This window comes from Neltuma alba, unplaced genomic scaffold, assembly GCF_004799145.2.
Source record: "Neltuma alba isolate B1F8T4 unplaced genomic scaffold, ASM479914v2 tig00013631_pilon, whole genome shotgun sequence".
Classification (NCBI taxonomy): Eukaryota; Viridiplantae; Streptophyta; class Magnoliopsida; order Fabales; family Fabaceae; genus Neltuma; species Neltuma alba.
The window spans coordinates 1-23,256 of record NW_021637815.1 but is presented as its reverse complement, the minus strand read 5'-3'; the positions used below and the strand labels follow the sequence as shown (position 1 = coordinate 23,256).

General features: G+C 33.9%; 1 long non-coding RNA gene across 1 annotated transcript; it reads left to right on the top strand.

The window, feature by feature from the left end:
* Window positions 1-256: 256 nt before the first annotated feature.
* On the top strand, window positions 257-1,565 carry LOC114738589 (uncharacterized). Its single transcript, XR_003739545.1, has 2 exons — window positions 257-542; window positions 981-1,565. It is a non-coding gene; the product is annotated as an uncharacterized LOC114738589 (long non-coding RNA).
* The last annotated feature ends 21,691 nt before the right edge of the window (window positions 1,566-23,256 follow it).

Genomic DNA, 23,256 nt, shown 5'->3' with positions numbered 1-23,256 from the left:
TCGGAACTTTGCTATTTATCTCTCCAATTTCCTATATTGTGAGCCTTTATTGGTTCTTATTTTTCTAGTTTGTTTTATCATTATGATACTTTTTTTCCTTCTCTAAATTCTATTCACTCAGTTGACTAACCTTATTGGTTATGATTATTGTGCTTTATCTGATTGGTCCTTATCGATCAAGTGTGTTTCATCTTCTTATTGGCTATTTTTTATCTCTTCTGTCTACTTAACCTTATTGTTTTTTTTTCCCAAATATTGTCCTGTATTTTTTTCAAATGTGAAAAATGAAAATTTTATTTCATCTAGCATTTGTCTATATAAAATATGGTGTCCTTTGTGTATTGTCCTTTCTTTTTCATCTCACATCAACCCATCGTAGCCTTATTTGCCATGGCTCTGCAAGATGTGTTTATCCTTACCGAACTCAATGACTCACACACATCTTTGGTATTTGCCTTAGGGTTGTCCATCTATTTTGGGATTTTCCTTTTGAGGAGATAAATCCTAAAGTTACCCTGAATGTGATTGTAGCGAATAGGAAGGTTTGTTCTTATGCTATATTATTGGCATTCTTGTATATGCCTTTCTATAGCATTAAGTTTTGCATTATCTAACATCATAACATTGGCATGTTTGATTTTTTTAACAAGGTAACATTACTTTGGTTGTTGCGAGAAAACGATCAGTTATACGTACAATGTCTAGCATTCTTGATGAAGATTGTACCTTTTTGTTTCATAGGTTTGGTGTTGAATGGGGTATAAATTTGATTAACTTTGACCTGAAGATTGCGCTGGAGGATTCATTTCTAGAGGTCATGCCTGACATAATAGATGTTTTGATGATTCATTTCCAGTCTCTTTTTGTTCTTGCAACGACTTCTTATGAAGAACCAAGATTAATTTGTACAATTCTTTTCATATCAATTAATTTTATTTAAGTTCATTTTGCTGCTTCAATAAAATGTGTGCTATGTCTAGATGTGTACGGCATTATGGCCGACGTGGGTTGCCTGGAGGATGTATTGGTTAACGGGGAGTGGACTTATGAGTTCAATTTTGATCTCTTAGATGACTAGTATGTTCTTATTTGTTCATTTCAGGCTGTACATGTTTATGATCACATTTTACTCAAGTCAAATTGTGGATTTGTTCCTTTTCCATACAGCAGTAATTGTTTCCATTGCATCCTCCGTGATTCATCTGCTTATTGGACATATACTCATTATGCTCAATTACCATCTGAAGATGATCGTGTTGTCTTGCTCAAATGGGTCAAGATGGAGAGGGTCAAGTATATGATACTTGAGGAATTGATATCCATAATTTTCTTTGAATTGAATTGAGTGGTTTTCTTTCTTGATAATGATTGATTTGATGGTGAAGCCAATTTTTATGCAGCACACATGTTATTTTGAAGCTTCAGTAGCATCACCATGGTTGTTTATGATTTTTCTAATCCTGAGATACTAAATTTCAACATTAACATTGATCGAAAGCATTGCAGTGCCCAAGCAACATCGACATTGTCTTGCAAGTATTATCTTTATGGATGAGTAGTTTGACCAGGATGGGTTGTGTCGTTCTTTTTGTAGTGGGACTTTTCATATGTATAACTTTGATCAATTATACTTATGAAGTCATTTTCTATATGTGTAATCCCTTCCCTTTTTGTTAAGTTCTGAAAGATTGAAGTTTGGCTATTTGATTATTAATATTTGATGTCATTTTTAATGGATGATTTAAACTACCTACTTATTTGATGAGTTAGTTATTTTTTTGGTATCATCAATTTCTTTTGCTAATGGCCTTTTAATTTTTTGACTTAATTTGGGGTTATCAAATACTCAGATGTTTAAGGACAAAATGGTGTAAAGTGTATTATGTTATATCAGAGATTAGCATTATGATGCAACTATATCAGAAATTAGCATTCCTTTCTCACTGGATTTTAAAAAAATGAAGGCTATAACGAAACATGTATTATCCCCTTTAAAAGAACATAGTAAAGAAGAGTATTATGACCCAATTTGAAATCCTTCTTTTCAATTTTTCCCTCTAAATCTCATCTCCATGACGTGCGATAATAATAATTGTTCTCAAGCCATTAAATATGAACCTCCCATTATTTAATCCAACAATGAAGGTGGCTTTCTTAGAGGAAAAAAAGGCAATAGTTCCTTCTTCTTTTTTCTGATGTTGGTGAACAAAGAAAATGAATTTGAGAATTGGATGAGTCAATATTGAAGGGAAGGTGGATCGGTGAACATATATTGGAAATGGAGATTAAGTATTCATTTTATTATTTTCTTTGAATCTTGGGGTTTTTGAATTTCATTTGCAAAGAGGTAATTATCATTGGTTTTGTTATCTTGTGACCAAGGCTAAGTAGATTCAAACTAATAGATGCTATTATATTATTTGTGTTATACATCCTATTTGGAAATTTTAATTCGTGTTAAACATTGTAAAAACTTTGCCTTGTGAAGTAACTTACACGGCAGTTTTGTTTTTTTTGTTTTTTGTTTTTTTCCCTCCCCTCGTAAATTGAATGCCCCTACATTTATCAAATTTGGGATAGATTTACGGATATCAATTTGTCATTAGAGGAAAAAACTTTCTTTAATTGAACCATCTTTTCATTCATTGCGAAACGTAAAAAAAAGATATTCTACGGTGAGAAAATAATTGCTAATATTAAAAAAAAAAAAAACACATGAGCAAGTCCTAGCCATCTGTATAATCAACCTTCCCATTTCCTACATTAAAATCTGTAGTGATGTGCCTGTTCCTTCTCCTACTTCCCCACTTTCTCCTATATTAAAATCAACCTTCCTATTTCCAATGTTTTTGAAAAAAATCCTCTGATGGGTTCGAACAGTTGGCAATGCTTGCCATTTATTTTGTTATTTTCAATGGTTTCATTTTGCTATTTTCCATTATCGTATCTTGTGCTATCCGTTGTCATCGGTTGATCATTGCCGATAGTTATTCCATTTCTACATGATGTGCTTATTAGGCTTCGCCGCAACTTTTGCCCAATTAGTTTATGGGGCATAACATTAACTTCGCCTGACTTTTATTATTTCCTCTACTATTTTCTATAGAAATTATGGGATTTTTTCATTGTAGAACGTGTGATTGTGGATGATGTTTGCCTTTTTGCCCGTGCTAGGTCATTAATTCTTATTGTCATTTCTAACATCTTTGAATTGTTGTTGCTTTAGAAAATTGTATTTAATTCTCATTTCATTTTCAAATGCCATCTACTTCTAGTGGTTAATTTCATTAATAAGAATAGTATCAATATCAAATTAAATAGTATTAAATAGTGACATGTAAGTTCGAATTTTTAAAATTACAATGATGATAAAAAAATATGTCATTATTTGAGATTAATAGTGTTAAAATTTGGGGATTGAAAAATTATAGATTAAGAATATAAATTGAAATTTTATATTAAATGAAAGAATAAATATACAATTTTACTTTTGTTTTTTTATATTCATCAGATTTTTGGATCTCAAATTTTATTAAGTATATGCATTAGAATCAAATTTTTTCCTATTTTGAAATAAGATTTTTAGATCTCGAATTTTATTAAGCATATACATTAGAATCAAATTTTTTTCAATTTGAAATTAACATGAATAAATGTTTGATTGTCATTTCCAACATCTTTGAATTGTTGTTGCTTTAAAAAATTATATTTAATTCTCATTTCATTTTTAAATGCCAATTCACCGCTTTAGCTTTGTACATATATGGTTTGTCACATCAAAGTAATATCATTTACACCGTTTTATTGGATCATCCATATTTTCCCTTCTATTCTTCTTGTCTTCTACGCAATGGCAACGTCGGCTGTTAAGGGTGACCTGATCAAAGACATTGATGATGTCAAGGACACATGGCGTCTGTATGCTAAGGTCCTCACTCACTGGACTATTCTGAAGAGGATTCCTCCTTTTCCAATATGGAAACTTGGGCTTCTATTAGTAGATGCAGAGGTTTAAATCACTTAACTAGTCTTATTCAAATGAAATTTCTTCAACCTCTGTGTGCTTAATGTTTGGTCATTTGCTCTTATACAGGGTAACGTCATTGAAGCTTTCACAATTCAAAGGTCATTATTTGGATGATATATGAGGGAGTTGGTCAACAAACATGTTTATCACTTTGAGAACTTTGAGGTTATATCGGGAACACATACTAGTATAAGGTGACAAACAATAGTTGGAAATTAAGCTTCCATACTTCAACATACATTGATGACTCAGATACTCCAATTTGTCATGAAGCATTCAATTTTGTTGCTATTAAGGATTTGGCTGAGGACAAAGTGGAAAGGGAAGATCTTATTGGTTTTTTTTTTCCATTGATCTTATTGGTATGTTGCATTGCCCACGTAGATATTTGTAGCATGGTACATACATCATAACACATTTTCTTGCTGCACTTAATTGCTTAATGTCCTTGTGCAGATGTGCTTGGTTTTCTTCAAGCATAGGGAGATTTGGAAGATGTTAAAAAAAACAATACAACAACAAACAGGCTCAAGTTCACTATTGTTGACGTTGTTAGCGGCACTCTCACCCAAGAAGAGGGTGAATTGGATGAGTTATAAAAGTTTTGAGAATTTAAAACAATAAGTTAATGAAAACAGAGAGTATGAGTTGGAGAGATTTCACCGTAGAAAGTAGACACAGAATTTATACCGGTTCGGTCTCAACCACTTGACCTACGTCCAGTCCTCAGAACATCTTTGAGTATTCCACTATGTTCCAAGATTAATCAGGCTCTTGGTGCCATAGTACGGCAATTAATACTCTCAATCACTCCCCCTTACTACCCGTAAGGTTAGAATCCCACTCAAGAGTCCACACTCTTGAGTTTCACACAAGATGTGATTAATGATAAAAGATACAAACTCTCTTACAGAGTGAATAAATGATAATCATTGAAGCTCGGTGTATGGAAGAACAGAGTATTGAATGTAACAGTAAATGATCAACAGAGGGTAGTCGTGTATTCAATCTGTTCATTTAATGCTTCTTCGAGCCTTTTATAGTTGAGGTAGTTTAGTAACCATTAGATGGAAGAGCTTCTAGCCATTGAGAGTCCAGTTGCGTGTTTTCCCAGTTGCAACGGTTTTCACCATTAATGCTTCTGACAAGGTAGGTTACAGGCTACTTAGATAACTGTTGGAGAGTCGTTGGGTTTTTCTTCGTAATCTGCAATAATACTTTAACTCAATAAGTTTTTCTTTGCAAAGTAAGATTTAAAGCAGAACCGAACAAATGATAAAATGAACATTCATAGTTTACAAGTAGAATCAATCAGTTGTTAAATGTGCTGAGCAATAACTAGACATGCTTGATCAAAGTATTGATCGATTACTGATTGATCGATCAGTTATCGATTATTCAGAGTAAGAGCTTTTGAAATAGATAACTAAGTTTATATATCAAGTGATGGATTAATGATTTATCGATCAAGTGATCGATAAAAGGAAACAGTGACATCATACTGGTATGCAGAGAAAAAGAAGATCAAGATCGCTCTTGATTTTGAATCACTTCAAAAAGATAATTAGTATAAGCATAAAGGCTGAGAAAAGCTTGAATGAAGTAGATAATTGAATTTGAGAATCATCGTAACTGATTGAAGTTTAAACAGAAAAACATTCCATGATTGAATAAATGATTGAACGCTTGTTGATTGATCAGGTTATCGATAAACAAAGTGTTATAGAACATAGATTTTAAAGTAATAATGATCGAACACTTTATCGATAAAAAGATGATGGATAACTTTATTGATAAATGATAAGTGAAAATATGTTCAGTGAAAAACACAAACTATGTAGGTTAATCGAATAGGTGATCGATTAATGAATGATCGATCAAGTGATCGATAAAGTAGAACATAGAGATTTAATCCTGCAAAGTCAAAGAACTAATTTATCGATCACGTTATGTGAAAAACAAGGCAAACATGAAGTGTGTTGATCGATCATATTATCAATAATTTGATTATCAATCCAGTGATCGAAGAACCATGATTTAAGAACGATGTACCAATGATCGATCATGTGATGGTTAATTTGCTCATCGATCAGGTGACAGATAAGCTACTTGGACAAATACCTGCATGTAGAGAGGGTTATGAAGCAATGTTCGATCATGTTATCGATAAATCACTGATTGATAAAGTGATCGATAAATGGTGGCTAAAGCAAAACATAGAATGAGTAGAGCGTATTACCATTTATCTGTCTTCTCATCGATAATCTGTTTATCAATCATTTTGTATCCCTTTATCTGACTGATGTTTGATCATCTTGATTATCGATTAAGTGATCGATAATTTACTCCAGACTTTTATACATAACTAAGTTAACAATGATCGATCAACTGATCGATCAACACATTATCTAACAAGTTATCGATCAAAATTTCTGCTAAGTTACTTGATTGTACAGAGATATTATCTATCAGCTTATTGATAAGTCCTTGATCGATCAGATGATCGATCAACATACTGAAACATATATTACTTACTTTGTTATCATCAAAACTTTAATCCTAACAGACGTCAAGTTAGTGTTTTTTTAAGAATATTTTTTGACATGACATTTTTGTTTTTTTACCTCTCTCTATACATGTCATGTCTACCCTTTTATTGGCTTCAATTTTTTTCATCATAGCAAAAATTCTATCAATGTTATCTTGTATGGAGATTTTGCAACAAGAACATTTAACTGTAAATCAGATGATCTTGAGCTTCCTATTGTTGTGATGGTTCGCTTTGTAAGGATATTAAAAGGGAAAGGTAATTTTCTCTATCATTTATCCCCATTGATTAAATATGATAAAACTAATTTTAGAAACAAGATGGTTCCTTGATTTTTCAGCTTATGGCCACATTATATAATTGAGGCTAGAAGTTTACGTGAAAGGTTGCTAATCACTCATTTGTGTCATCTGCATTTGATTTCTACATTTCATTTTGTGTGTTTTCATATTACAACATAATATAATTTCCATTAGCCTTGAAGCGAAACCTGATGCAAGTCAAAGCCGCCCCCAAATATCAAATTGTGTTGTCTCAACATTGCCTGATGAGTCCACGCTGACATTTCCATGTAGGATGACTATTTCTCAAATTTTTCAACTGAAACAAGTGATTGATATGTTTAAAAATTTGTATGTTGCACTACTTTCAAACAAAAAATTCTGTTGCTTCTTTGGTTTGTCATGTAAGAACTTAGAAAGGAGAGGTTGTTACAAAAGTTACGATACAGAAGCTTGAGACCTTTTATAATTGGTACTATGATGGGTGTCCCTGTGACAAAAAAACATCGTATATCGGTGACAAGCTTACATGCCCCGGGTGTAACAAGGTCGTCTTGATGACTGAGCCAAAGTAAGGGTATTTGATTTTTTTTTTTTCATGGACCAGTGGGCAGTTGTTTTCTTTTATCATTAAGTATGATATGGATGATATTACATAGGTTCAAAGTTCATTACAAAGTTGTGGATAATACTGGGTGATGCTCTATTATTTTATTTAATCGTTGCGCAATGCAGCTGTTTGGCTCCATTGCTGTGGTGATGCTCTATTCTTTTGTTCAATCATTGTGCAATGCAGCTGTTTGGCTCCTTTGCTGTGAAATTGAGGGATAAATTTTGTAAGGTTCTGTAACAATTTTTATCGGTTTGTAATTATCTATTTAGCTTGTTGTTTAAGTCATCACTAATGATGCATCACGATTAAAACAGGATGGCGAACCTGGGACATTTCCAAAGCCTCTTATTAAAAGTGTGGGGAAAGTGATTATTGTGAGGCTAAACATGAAAGACAACAATCTTGACCATCCCAATAGTAGTATTAGTGTGTCTCAGCTCTCTCATGACCTAAAAATAGTTGAGCAATTTACTTATTTTTATCAACCAGGTGGTGGTCCAGTTATTAGTCAGGTATTAATATGAAGAAAATGGATTCACTTAACTTTTTCCCTCTCGTCAAATTAGTCAATTCTTCTATGACTAATTTCCAGTTATTTATGTTCGACAAAGTTCTCCTGCTGAATCTTCTGGATCAAAATCTTCTTCTAAAGTTCATAAAGTGCAAACAGATGAGGACAATGATTTGACAATCTTTCAGTTCATTACCCCCAATTATTCTCAAGCAAAACGTAGGAAAGATTGAAAAGCCCCTCACTGGAGGTGGAAAACCTAGGCCTATCAGGGATGTTAACCCCTGATTTCAATGCTACTAAGTCCACAAAGACAATAAAGAAAGAGCCTAAATGAAAAGCCCCAACAATTCTCAAATAGATTATTGTCTTTTCTATCTAGCCCAAGTTTGTTGTCATGCACTTTTTTGATGTCTGTCTCATTATCAAATCAGTTGTTAACTTCTATTCACAGTGCATCCAGGCAATGTTTAATTCCTCCATGTCGTAGTATTATGTTTTTGTTGGAATATCTTAAGGTTTTGAATTTCAATAAAGTTGATGTTAATGCTTTGTGTTGATCAAAATGTAAACTACTGATTTTACGTGGGAAATGTTAAAGTGGATTAATTTTTTGTGCTCATATTGACATCATTCCACACTTAGCATGGAAGACTAAATTTTGGCGTTAGCAATCACCCATCATATTCAATCAAATGAAATTCAATATAATAAGACAGGAGAAATACACAAAATGGGTGCACCATCGTTCTTTGTAGGCAGAAGACGAATTAAGAAATTGCCTGGGGGAATTGATTTTTGAATCAATGTTTAGTTTCTAAGGTAAAGTTTTTCTCGTACCAAGATGTAGTTATACCAATTGATTTTATGTTCATTATACTCCGTGTAAGGAGTATAAAAATTATCTGATATTCAAATTTTAAATTTTAACTAAATATTCATAAATATTTACGTATCATGTTTATTTTTTAACTCACAATTATTGGAAAAAATATTATTGGGTATAACATTTTTTGGATTAAATAATAAAAAATTATTTATAAATTAAGAAACCAAACTGAATTTTAAAAAAAAAAAAAAAAGTATCAAACATTTAATTTTGTTGGCAAAAAAACATTTACTTTTGCTTCTATTTTAATAAAAACTTCCCCCTTATTTAATGCAATTGATTGTCTTTGATAATTATGTTTTTAATTAATGTTTTTAAAACGCACAAATACCTATTTAACGCACAAATTGCTCCATACAAAAAAAAAAATATAGAGGCTCAAAGGTGTACATTTGTCTTTATTTTAATAAAAAAATATCTTTTTTTTTTTTGCTGAAGAATAAAAACTCTCTCTTTATTTAATGCATTTGATTATATTTGATAATTATTTTTTTGAAATTCATGTTTTTATTTTGACCAAAAAAAGAAAAAAGGAATTAATGTTTTTCAAATGCACAAATACCTAAATAGGAAGGTGAAATTTGGATCTAAATCATTACATCACCAAATTTCAACGTAATTGTTGCCTTATTGGCCCAAAAGAAAAATATTAAAAAACAAAAATGCATTAATTCTTTTGATTCTTTCTTTTCCAATGCAATAATTCTGGCGGTGTGGTTAGTTAATTAAATGCAGCTAAGTAAATTTAAACTAAGAGATGCTATGACAATTACATCCTCTGTTGTAAATTGCATTGGAAAAGCTAACATGCCTACATTGGTATCATAAAGATTTTCAATTATTGTTTCAGAGAGGAAAAAATTATACATTCGTGACATTTTAATATGACCAATCAGGTTCAAGATCTATGCCTACGGTGCAATTAGATTATAACACTTGTGCTCCCTATTAAAAAAAAATTATAACAGTTGTGCTGTTGAAGAAGCTCCCTCTAATGTTCTAAAGATGGCTATGAAATATATTTCAACCAATACTGTCATCTGTGCAGTCAATCTTGCTGATTACAACTTGTGACCGTTGTACTCAACATGGGAAGAAGAAGCAAGAACCAAAGCCAATGGTTTGGAAATGGTAAGCTTTATCAGACTATTTTTTATGCACCTTAAACTTCTTCTTGCAACTACCATGGTGCTATTTCTTTGCTATCATTTTATTATATATTCAACCACTTTGATATTCACCTCTTACATTGTTGATTTTGCATAGAACGCAGATAACATCATTCCTCATTCGTCGAACCTATAATTTCTTATTCGTCATGTAAAGAAGCGGCGCAAAATAATTCTGGCATCACAAACAGATAATGTGTTCTGCACTCCAAACATCAATTCATATAGTGGGCTTTCCTTACCAGATACTCATCATGGTTCGAGCACATCAAAGTCATTTAGTTTGCAAAAGAATGCTTTCTCTGACAATAGCTCAACTTCAATAAACTCATATATTCATAGAGGTCATGACAGGTCAGTGTTTGGCCATTTCTAACTCTATAGGGAATCAATCATCGCATTCAAAATTTAGTGAAGGAAACCCTCCCATACAGTACACTTAACCCATAGAAGTTGATGCCCTTCATGGGAAGAAAGACAAGCTTTGAGGGAAAAAAAATCTCTTCTTGTAAGCATATCCAGCGTTGCTAAAGACTTGACACATACACTGAACAATCATATTCATAAGGGTGGTTAGCATGCCTTCTGTTCTTTTATCTATTCTTTTGTATAAAGCATTACTTACATCTACAAAGGATACTTATGAATTGTTCGTATTATTACAAATATAATCAGAGATATTTCGAGTGATGATGATGATAAGGAGGATAAAAACACCATTACATTTGGACATATAAGTCTCGATGGTTACCTTGATGAAGGAGATTCATCATATGAATGTGAGCATTGTGGCGCTCTTTTATGGCTAAATGAGAGGGTGAAGAGATCTTCAACACCTGAAAATCCGGTATTTTCTCTATGTTGTTGCAATGGCAAGGTATGCATGCCACCCCTTGAACGACCTTCTGAAGCTTTACGCAAACTTTTCTTTGACAATGAATATGAGGCTGCAAAGAATTTTTAGTCTAATATTAGAGCGTATAACAATATGTTTGCTTTCACTTCAATGGGTGGAAAAGTTAATCACTCATTGAATACTAATGGTGCTGGTCCTTATACATATGTCTTGTCTGGGCAAAATTACCATTACATTGGCAGTTTGTTACCTAAAGAAGGATCTTCATAGTATATTTACAGTTATACATTTGTGACACTAAGAACGAGATTGCTAATCGAACTTCTGTAGTGAGGTTAGAATATCAGTCCTTTATTTTACATTTGTATTAAATGATGTGATTTAACTCCTTTAATTATGAAAAGTTTTCTCATACTCAAAATTGTTCATCCACAATCACCATGGTCAGGTAGCTCATCTTAATAAAGATGTTGTGCATGTAATCAAGGAGTGCCTTAATGAACATAACAACCTTGTAAAGAAATACAGGCATGCATATGATATCTTGAAATAGGATAAACATGCAGATGTGAAGATTTGCCTCATTAGGCAATCAGATTCAACTAGATGCTACAATCTACCTACATCATCTTAAATCGTAGCTCTTGTAGTGGGAGACTTTGACAGAACATATCACAAAAGAGACATAATTGTGGGGGGAAAAAAGACGGACATCTAAAGAGAATTGATGAGCTCCATAAATCATACCTTCCAATACAATACCCTCTTCTTTTTTATTTTAGTAACAATGGGTGTGACTCAGAAATTAAACATGCTGAACACACTTTGCAGGAAACAAAGAAGAAGAAAACATTGAGCATAAGAGAATATCTAGCTTACAGATTAATGGAGCGGAGGACAGAGGAATCTGTCATTCTTTATGCTAGGAGACTGCTTCAGCAATTCATAGTTGATGGATATATAATAGTTGAAGCTGATCGCTTGAAATTTCTCAAGGACCACCAAAAGGAACTAAGGGTTGATCTTTATAAGGGATTATCAGATGCAATTACTAGAGGTGAGACTGATACATCAATGACAGGGAAAAGGGTAATACTTCCTTTATCATTCACAGGAGGTGCTAGATACATGGTTAACAACTTCCAAGACGCAATGGCTATTTGCAAATTTGCAGGCTATCCAGACATCTTCCTAACAATTACATGTAACCTTGCATGGCCAGAAGTAAGAAGATATTGTGAGCAAAGAAATCTTAATCCATCTGATTGCCTAACAGTCCTATCTAGGATTTCTAAGATGAAACTTGATGCCTTGATGAGAGTTAGAAAGGAACAAAAAATATTTGGAATAGTTCGTCCAGGTATACATAATTGTTTATACCTTTTAACCTTGAACTCAATTATTTTGTTTGTATTATGTGTGTTAATTGTATTATCTTTGTCATTTTTCTAAAGATATATACAATTGAATTTCAGAAGAGAGGTCTCCCTCATGCGCATATCATCTTATTCATTGATTCTTATGACAAGCCAAAAACACCAGGAGACATTGATAAAATCATTTCCGCAAAAATATGGTACCAGATGAAAAAAATGATCATGATTTATATGAACTTGTAAGCAACTACATGATGCACGGCCCCTGTGGTTCTTCAAATAAAAAATCACCATGTATGAAAGATAGGAAATGTTCAAAATATTTTCCAAAGAAATTTGTGGACCATACTATTGTCGATGAAGATGGATATCCCACATATAGATGGAGAAGAGATGGACATACCATTATCAACAAAGGTGTAACATTGGACAACAGGTATGTTGTCCCTTATAATGCAAATTTGCTGAGACTGTTTAGGGGTCAAATCAATGTGGAAAAAACCAATCAATCCCAGGCCATCAAACACCTATTCAAGTACATAAGCAAAGGGAATGATATAGCAGTTGCAAGGATTTACAAAACTGGAAATGCAAATGATTCTGAGATGACATTTGATGAGATCACCCATTACTTGAACTGTAGATATGTCTCTCCTTGTGAAGCTGCATGGCACATTTTTGCATTTGACATACATCATAGATATCTATCAGTTGAGAGATTGAGCTTTCATTTGCCCATGGAACAAGCAATATACTACTCCTGTGCTCAACCTGTTTCCTCAATGATGGATAAGCACACCATGAGGCAATCAATGTTCTTAGTGTGGATGTTATTAAATTAGGCTCAATCATTTGCTAGGACATCAACATACATACAAATACCACAGTTGTATACATTTGACAAGAAATTGAAGATTTGTAAACCAAGACAAAGAGGTTTTGTAATAGGGAAGGCTAGCTCACTCATCCCTTTCCCAAGGTGAGACATACTATCTGTGTGTACTACTCACCAAAGTTCAAGGCCCTGAATCATATGAAGAGATCAGAACTGTGAATGACATTATATACCCAATTTTAGAGCTGCCTGCTATGCACTTGGACTACTCCAAGATGATCAAGAATACGTTGATGTCATTAAGGAAGCTTCTTTTTAGGCTGCTGGACATTACCTCTGAAGATTTTTTGTTAGTATGTTACTTTGCAATTGTTTATCACAACCAAGGTTTGTTTGGGAGAAGACAAAGGAATACATATATGAAAGACATGTTATATATCCCTCATGCTCAGCAATAATTAACAGGTTAGTTCTTGGGTCATTTGCAACAATTCTAAGCCTATTGACACCATCATTTTGCATTTTTGTTGCTGATCAAAATTAGACATATGACGATGATAATCACAAAGAGAACTCACTCATCCATATGAAGACTAAAAACATTATAGATGAGTTAGTCTACTGATTTTGACAATGCACTTATTTTGAATAAAAGAACATACCTTAGAATGAGATGTTGACAGAATTTAAAAAACAAAACAATTGCATAAAGTTAATGACAAAATGTTGCAATTGCTAACAAGAGAATAAAGAGATTTTTCATTGTATAGATGCTTATACTTTTTCTTAATTTTTAATTTGATACCTACATTATTTATTCTCTTTATTAAATTTTTTAATTTTGCTATTTTAGCACTGTTAGTGTCACACCTTACTTATATAGTACCTTAGCATTCATTTAGAACCTCCAGACCATGTTGGATGGTCTTACACTTGAAAATTTCAATTTGGATGTTAATTTTCGGAAAATTATTGTTCACTGTCCAGTTTTCAAATTACAAGTCCAACTTTGAAAAATCATAATTAATTCTAGAGAAATCGTATGAAGGTGTTCCAAAATTCTACAGAAAGATATTTCTATGCTCTTTAAGCGAAAAATATTCAACTGAACTCACCCTCACTGAAAATGTACAGTTTATTGGATTAAGATTACTATTCGTTTGGTAAAATCTGGACTTTCCAGATTCTCCGCCTTAACTTTGAAAATTCATATATCTTCGTATGCACATCCAAATGAGGTGATTCACCACTCATTTTAAAGCTTGGGATGTGCACTATAAGTATACCAAATTTCATAGCTTAACTCATTCATATGATAGGTCAAACTGAAGCTCGAAACTAACTGCTCTATGACCTACGTTTTATCCCTTAACATCTCTTTACTTTAATTCTTTTTATTTCTTTGGCATACCTAACATGGGCTTACTTTTTCCCATTCATGCTCATACATTCCTATACATGCCATAAGCTTTATAATTAAATACATGGCATTCACAACATAATTATAACATAGGAGAATTATACATTGAATATTAGTATCAATCATTAGCATCAATAATTCTCCACTTCTTCTCCTTGCTTCTCATGCCATTAGTGCCCATTATTGATTGACCTAAATGGTTGGTTACGAAGGGGTGAGATTTAGGGGAATCTCAGTAGCAAACATTACCACATACATGCACAAGATGGATGCTAGTATATAGTATGTAGTTTTTCATAAACTTAAGTTAACTAGTGACATGCCATCATGCTTTATGCTTGGTATAAAAATGCATGGCCATGGGAACATATTAAAAACATCATTTCCAGCAACAATCATCATGTCACAACATCATTCAAACAACAAATATAAACCAACACATAAGCATACCATGTCAAGCACATAAAGGGTAAGTTCACTACCTTGCACCTCAAGCTTCCTCTTACTTTTCCTTTGACTCCCTTGACTTTCCAACCATGTGGGCATTCGGTCAACATCACCAAACATCCTTTTGGATGTTCCAAAGGTCCTAAACATAACCATAATGATCACACAATCCATTAGGACCATTAGATTACATAAAGTTCAAGACTAGCTTTCTTGAACCTCAACCCTTTCTCTTAGTCTTAGGGTTTTCTCTCTAACTTTTCTAATATAAATCTTATCATTTCCCATCCTTAAGATCCATTTCTTGTCAATTAGGACCACTTTAGATGGCCTTAGATTCAAGAATACCAAATCTGGAAATTTTGGTTCGCGGGTACTGTTCATGCAGAAACTCCAGAATTTTTGCTCAATTTTGAAAATTCATAATTAAATCTATAAAAATCTAAATTGAGTGCTTCCAAGTCTCACTGAAAAATCCTTAAGTTAAATTTAAATTAAAAATAGTTTCAGGAACCAATTCTATGCCGAACAGTATCGGAATTGTACGGAACTCGAAACTCTTCCAAAAGTTCAACACTGTTTCCAGATTTCAAACCCTAACTTTGAAAAATCACCATAAATCGTACACATATCCAAATGAAGTGTTATACCCATGAATTTAAAGCTTACAGAGTCTACTTTAAGCATACAAAATTTCAGAATCAGATATATACAGTAACTAATTTGAAATAGGTATCAAATCAGATGCTACAGCCACCACATACCTTGATCTTGGAGCTTGAACTTAGGTGGACTTTCTCTCACTAAAAATAGCTCTTTCTCTCTCTAGATGCAAGGGAAGCAGAGTTTCTCCTAGTGTTCATCAGCTTGGCTGAATTGGGGGGAGAAAAGTGCCTATTTATAGCCAAAAAGTTGGCTTGAATGGACCAAAATGCCCTTGGTAGCTTGAAGAAGGAGTAAGGGCAATTTTGGAAGTTCAAATGGACTTTTGCATCATCATTGCATCACCTTATTACATCATCCTTACATCATGCTTCTAGAAGAGGCCATGTGTCACAAAAATGGTAGAGGAGAAGGAAGATTAGATCATAACCGTCGGATCTAAACTTAGCCCTTAAGTTTCCTCTTATTTTACTTGGCCCACATTTCTCCGACTTTCTTTATGGCCTTCCAGGGTTCAGAAAATTCTTCTATCTATTCCATAAATTCCCTTTCATTTTAGAGAGTATCTATGAATTTTCTTAGGCCATAACACTTCCTCTAAGCCTTGTATAAAAATCATTTACTAAAATACCCTTTTATCGGTATAATCTGCTCTTTAACTTACTAAAGCCATTCCACTGGTCTTTTGGTTGCGGGACTAATTTTATAAATTAGTATAACCTTTCAACCAATTAATCCTCATTTTTACGTACATTTTTGAGGTCTCTTGTTATTTTAAATAATTACCTCAAATAGTGTACTTTTTATTGGCCATAACCTCATAAATTCCATTTAAGCTATCTCAAGGGTATTTTTGTCTTTTCTCTTCATAGAAGAGTCTTAGAATATTATTTTCCATTTTCTGGAATTTTCTTGGAATTTTCTATACACTCTTCCATTTTTGCCCTTGCTGGTCATAACTTTTTGAATTTACAGTTTAGTCCTTGCTTGGACTTAACTTCATATAATCTTCTCTTTAAGGCTTCTAACTTAACCTTTGGCCTATATCTAGTCTCTTTTCTCTCTCTAGGCCTTCGAAACTTTACTGGAATCTCTGACTTTGATTATACTGAAGCCCCTGAAAAACTTTTACTATGGGGGATGAGATTTCAATGAAATCCCAGTAGCAAGATCAATCAACCAAAACATTAATATGCATCAATTACAAGCATTCCAACGTTTTGCTATTAATAGGGAACTACTTTACCTTATACATGTAGCACTCTAACATGCAATAGCCAAGGCACATAAAGCAAGGAGTATAGCTACACATTCATTATCATCATCATCATTTAGTTCAACCACATAATAGCACATGAAACTGCATAGCAATCAATTCAACACTCAACATTAAGGTCAATTAAATTTTACTACATTGATCCAATGCTCTTTGATTTTCTTGTTCTTCTTTCTTCCTTCCACAAATTCCAAACCCTAACATGGCAATCCACAAAAAGGGTAGGAAGAATCATCAACCATTCCACATAAAAATCAACAACATAACTCAAGGACAACCTTTGTCCCTTAAAGCATCCACCTTTGTTCTTTAAATTTTTAGAGTTGGTTTCCATAAACCCTAAAAATTCCTTCTTGACTTATTTCTATATGATTTTTCATGTAGATTCCAAATATCTACTTGGATTTAACAAAATAAAATTCCTTCTTTCATTTTTGAACTGACCAAACCATTAGGGTTCATTATCCAAAAATTTCAACTTTGATTCTATGGCTTCCAACACTTGTTCTTTAGATTTACCCTACACTATTTTTCATTTTGAACACAATGGAAGCCTTAAAACTTTGAAAAAAAAATCCTAAGGTTCAGCTCTTGCTTTGGCCGAAATGGTCCACTTGTAACATAATAAAGAAAACACTTCAAAAATAACCTACAACCACTAGGATCTATCATGCTTTGAAGTGTTCTAGCAAGATTGAATAATAAAACTTCCCCCCTTACTTATTATACATTTCCGCCAGCACCAAAGAAGGAAGAAAACCAGAAATTTCAACCATACAACTCAAGCAAACAAAGCAAGGAACCATTTGGAACCATAAACTAACCTTGATTCTCACTTGTATGCTTAAAGTTGATGCCTTTCTCCTTGGTTTCCCTTTGAAGTTCTTCCTTTTCCTCTCTAGCTCTCTCTTGGCCGAAACATATTCAAAAAATGGGGGAGAAGGAGCTCATTAATGTGCACAAAATATCCCACCAACCAACATTAATGATTTGCCAAGTGTCATATGCCTACTTAATCTTAATCCTCTCTCTTAATTAACTTAATGCCAAATGAAATTAATTTCAAACGTCAAGATCCTCTCCATTGGTGGCTTGACACTTGGAAAGCTTTAATTACCATCCATTAGAGGCTTGACAAGTGGGAACTTGTGGGCCAAGTAAAGTGCAAGACTCTAGTCTTCACTTTATCGATGTACTTTTACTCCAAGTTTAACTTTTTTCTATAATTACAATGCTCTGGCCTCTATAATTATTTTTTGTCAGATCTATAAATTATTCTTCTCATTTTTATCTTTCCAAATTGCCCTCTTTGTCTCCAATTTAATTTCCCAATAATTAAATAAAAAGAAAAACTAATTTCTTTCTCTTTAGTGATTTTTCCACTTTTCAAATGAACTGGGAAAAATCTTAGATATTTGAGGGTCTTTTTTTAATTCCATGATCTCTTATAATTTCTTGGGATATCATAAAAATTTTTTTGGGATTTTATTCTCCTTAAAATATTTATTTGGAATTTTCCAAATAAAAGGCCTTAAACTAGCTTAAAGCGCCCTTAAATTTCTTTGTAATTTCTCTAAGGGCACTTTGTCATAAAACTAATTTTATAATCCCATATAATTCTCAAGGAATATTATCTTTATTTTTCTTTAATTTTCTGAGGCTTGAAAATATTTTGTCATAATTATTCTTGACTAATTTTCTTTAATTAGTCAAACTTTTCATAATCGACTTGGAAAATTATAATAATTATTTTCTACCATAAATCTTCTATTCCTCCTTGTCCTTTTTGGCCTTTGAATATTTAGAAATATCCCTATTTCTAAATGCCATATTACTGGATGTGACATTTCTCTCCCCCTAAATAAATTTCGTCCTCGAAATTTAAACCATATCTTATTAGAAAAGTTCAGAATACTTTTTCTCTATCCTAGTCTCCATCTCCATCGTAACTTTTTCCAATGTAAGACCTTTCCAAACAACCTCGATTAGTGAAAACTGCCTATTTCCCCAGCTGTTTGTCTTTCTTATTAATGATTCGCTCTAGTCTGATCTTAAAAGACGAGTTGTCTTAGAGCACAGTGTCATCATAGCTTATGACATGTGTCGGGTCTAGATGGTACTTCTTTCATTAGGAGACATGGAAGACATCATGAATTTGGTTTAAATTTGGGGGAAGGGTCACTTATAAGCTACTAGTCCCGCCTTGGACAAAATTTGAAACAATCCAACATACTTTAGACTTAACTTCTTAATCTTTAGGATCGACTGACTTCTATTGTTGGTTACACTTTAATCACCAACCTCAATCTTTAATGGTCTCCTTTAATGTCTGGGTAGCTCTTTTGTCTACTTTGATCCACTAGAAGTCTTTGCTGAATAACCTTAATCTAGTGGGAAGTCTGATCCACTAAATTAGGACTATACTTACTTCTTTCATTGAACTCTATCTAGCACAAGGGAGATCTACACTTCCTCTCATAGAGTGCTTCATATGGAGCCATTCAGACACTTACATGGAAACTATCATCTTAAGTGAATTTGGCTAACGGTAAATACATATCCTAGTTACCGCCAAAATTAAACACATATGCGTGTAGCATATCTTCTAACATCTGTATCATTCTCTGTGTCTACCCATTTGTCTTAGGATGGCAGGTTGTATTGAATCTGAGAGTAGTGTCCATTTCTTTCATAAGGACCTCCAAGACTTCAAGTAAATCTCGGGTCTTAGTCCGAAATAATACTGCTTAGGACACTTAGTAGCTTAACAGCTTCCTTAACTTTCATCTCTCATTTTCTGTTGAACTTAGTGCATTCTTGCTAAAATGGCTAACATGTCTGGCTTTTGCACTTTATCACATTACTTTCAGGGTCACATTTCTTGGGCTACTGTTGCCTAAAACACTTAACTAAATCGTGCTGACGGGAAACTAAGGCACTGATTCTGATAGGCTCTACCCTGGTACTTTGCTATCTTAGACCTCCTTCTTGATCTATCTTTACTCGAGTCTTTTCAGCTTACATTCTTGACTATAGCCTCATCTTAAGAATTTACCTGTCAATACTCCGTCTGTCTCTGTATCACATGGGTTCTTCCTGTATCTAGAGCTAGTCTAAATGTCTCTTTTTCAGGTCTTATGGCTCTACTCCTCTAACTTTGGCTTTCCTCTATTAATCAGAAGGAAATTGAATCCAGCCTAATTAATGATAAGGTTTTTTGGAAGGAAGTCGTGGGTACTCTCTCGGCATCAATTTACAACCGTAGGATGTTTTCACATCCTCAACTCATCCCTGGTCCTTATCTTCCCAAAGTGGTACCATACTCTTAAGATCTCTCGGAGACTTTTGACTATAGGACTAAGTATAGTCACCTCCTCAGTTGGTCACTTAACTGATAATTCTCCAAAACTGTTCCAAGAACCAATACCATTCTCTTAGACTTTATGTCAATTCCCTAGGCTACCTATTTGTCTCTTTAGGTGCCTAAGCCAATTTGTCTTAGGAGTTCTCTTATTCCTCCAGCCACTCTTACCGCACTACAAGAAAATGTTACGTTAGCAGCGGAACATTTCTAGCGGTTCAAATAAACCGCTACAAATTCTGACCTTTCTAGCGGTTTTAAGAAAAACCGCTACAAATTAGCGACGCCTTAACCATTTAGACTGTGGGGCCCGCATATTTCTAGCGGTTATAACCTAACTGCTAGAAATTCATAGCTAGAACCTTTCCCAGGTTTTGGTGGGAACTTGGCACCAAAATTGTAGCATTTATTTTCTAGCGGTTTAGGCCAACAAACCGCTAGAGTCTGAGAATTTCTAGCGGTTTCCACTTAAACTGCTAGAAAATATTTAATTTCCCTAGGAGATTTAGATGACCGTTGCACTTTCTAGCGGTTTTAGATAAAACCGCTAGAAATTTCTAACGGTTATTATAGAAACTGCTAGAAAAGGTGTAAATTCCCAAGGTGCCCTAAATGCGGTGTGTAACCGTTAGCAATTTGTAGCGGTTTTGTCGAGAACCGCTAGAATTTTCTAGCGGTTATTGCTAGAACCGCTAGAAATGCGCAGCCTATATATACCCCCCTTCACTTTCGCTTCTTCAGTCGATCAGGAAGCAAAGCTCTGCTGAATTTTCTCCACAAAATATATCCGAGTTCTGATTCAGTTGCAAATCCTTATTTTCAGGTAGAAGTAGTAATTTATTTATAAATAATTTTTATTTTTATGTTTTATTTAATTTATTATATTTTGGCTTATAAATAATTTTTCTTTTTATTTTATTTATAAATAATTACTATTTGTTGTTATTAGGATGAGTCGTCGGCCAGGGAAGGAGCCAGTTGATCCTGAGAGAGCTGGACCCAGTGAGGATCGTCATGATGTTGGTGAGCCATTCCCCAGCATTCATGACTACGATCTCAACGAGGAGGATATCCTCAGTTTTATAGAGCAGGATGATATCGAGCGGACTAAGGAGGCTCATTTTACTGGGGATGAACAACCCCATGCTGATGTTGATGCTGCTGACGAAGAGGAGGAGGAGGAGCAGGTTCAGGGGAATGAGAATTCCCAGACTGCGCAGCGTCCTGCTCCCAGACGTCAGGCCGGTTTTTGAGGTGGAATTTGTGGGTAAGTATTTATTTAACTTTTTAAAATTTGATAAGTATTTAATTTATATAGAATTGTATTAATTCATTGATATATAATTTATTTCTTAATTAAATTTTACAGACTCTGAGGGGGACAGGTCCTATAGAAGGCTGACAGCCAGAGAGCTGTCTATGATGACGAGCGGACGAGTGGTTGTGCCGCTCAATGAGTTGGGCCAACCGACGAAGAAAGGTGGCCAGTTGTACAATAAGTACGTGCGCCTCCTTAGTCAGCAGTGGACGCTATTCCCCATCTACGTGTAGGACTGGAAGAAGATCACCTCAGAGAAGAAGCAGCAAGGTTGGGAAATGATGAAGGTAATATAAAATTGTTATTTATAATTTTTTAATTTAAATAAATGATTATATATTTTGTTTTCAAATCTTTAATTGTTTGATTATAATTTTTTATTTATTTAATTTGTTTGTTATTTATAAGATTTTAAAAGTAGTTAAATGAATTAATATATTTTTTATTTAATTATTTTATTATTTCAAATAATTTGTTATTGATTTCATTAATTTATTACTTATAATAATTTTAAATTTAGTTGAGTAAAAATATTTTTTCATTTAAATTACTTAATTGTTTAATTATTATTTGTTATTGATATAATTTATATTTTATTTATAATATTTTTAAATTATAAAAACTAAATATTTTTATTGAAATTGCTTAATTGTTTGTTTATAATTTGTTATTTAGTTAATTTATTATTTTAATCATAGAGTAAATTTATTCTGGGGGAGGAGTTGAGGGCTAACACGATTAAGAGGCTTAGGATGGCATGGAGGAACAGGAGGGCCGACCTGTGGAGGGAGAAGAAAGGTGACGGGACGAGACCCCTGCAGGAGATACTGGCAGATGTACCTGGTGGAGTCCCGGGCAAGACTGGTCTAGTTACGTCTATTTAGGATGACGGCTGACCAGATGGTATGATAATATTGTATTAATTATAATTTCTTTATTTTTTGTTTGACTTGACTGATTTAATTTAATTTTTTACATTTTGCTTCAGGCTCTTTCTAGGAGAAATGCTGGGAGCGTCAGGTATCAGACGATACGTCATAGGGCTGGATCCAGGAGCTTTGCGATCACTTATGACGAGATTGTGAGTACTTGAAATAAATTTATTAAATATGTATATGTATTTAATTTGTAACTAATATTTTCTTCATTTCATTTACAGAGGGAAAAGATACGGCAGGAGCGAGGATACACGGCCACTTATGGCGAGATGTGGCCGATGGTGTATAGACCTCGAGACGGGGGTGCGGTCGAATGAGGTTGAGGAAATAGCGGTAAGTAATAAATTAAATATTAATATAATATCACAGTGTAAATATCATTATATTAATTAACTTCTTACATTATTTTTAGGTAGGCACGGATGACTCAGGTCGATACCGAGTTGCGTGAGTCTCGGGGGTTTGCCTTGGATCCCACCGCCTCACTTTTAGCGGGTCGTGGCTGGCCACAGCACCCTGGTCAAGTTAGCGGGTGGACTTGGAACCTACACCGACTAGGTTGCCCCGCTCAAGTAGAGCTGGCCCTTCATATACTGCTGGGAGCTCTCAGGCGAGTGCGAGAGCGAAACGGCCGGGTTCCTCATCCTCAGAGGAGTTGCGAGAGGAGCTCAGACAAGAGTAGAGGCTAGCATCGAGGCCAGGGTGGAGGCCAGGATCGAGGAGCGTGA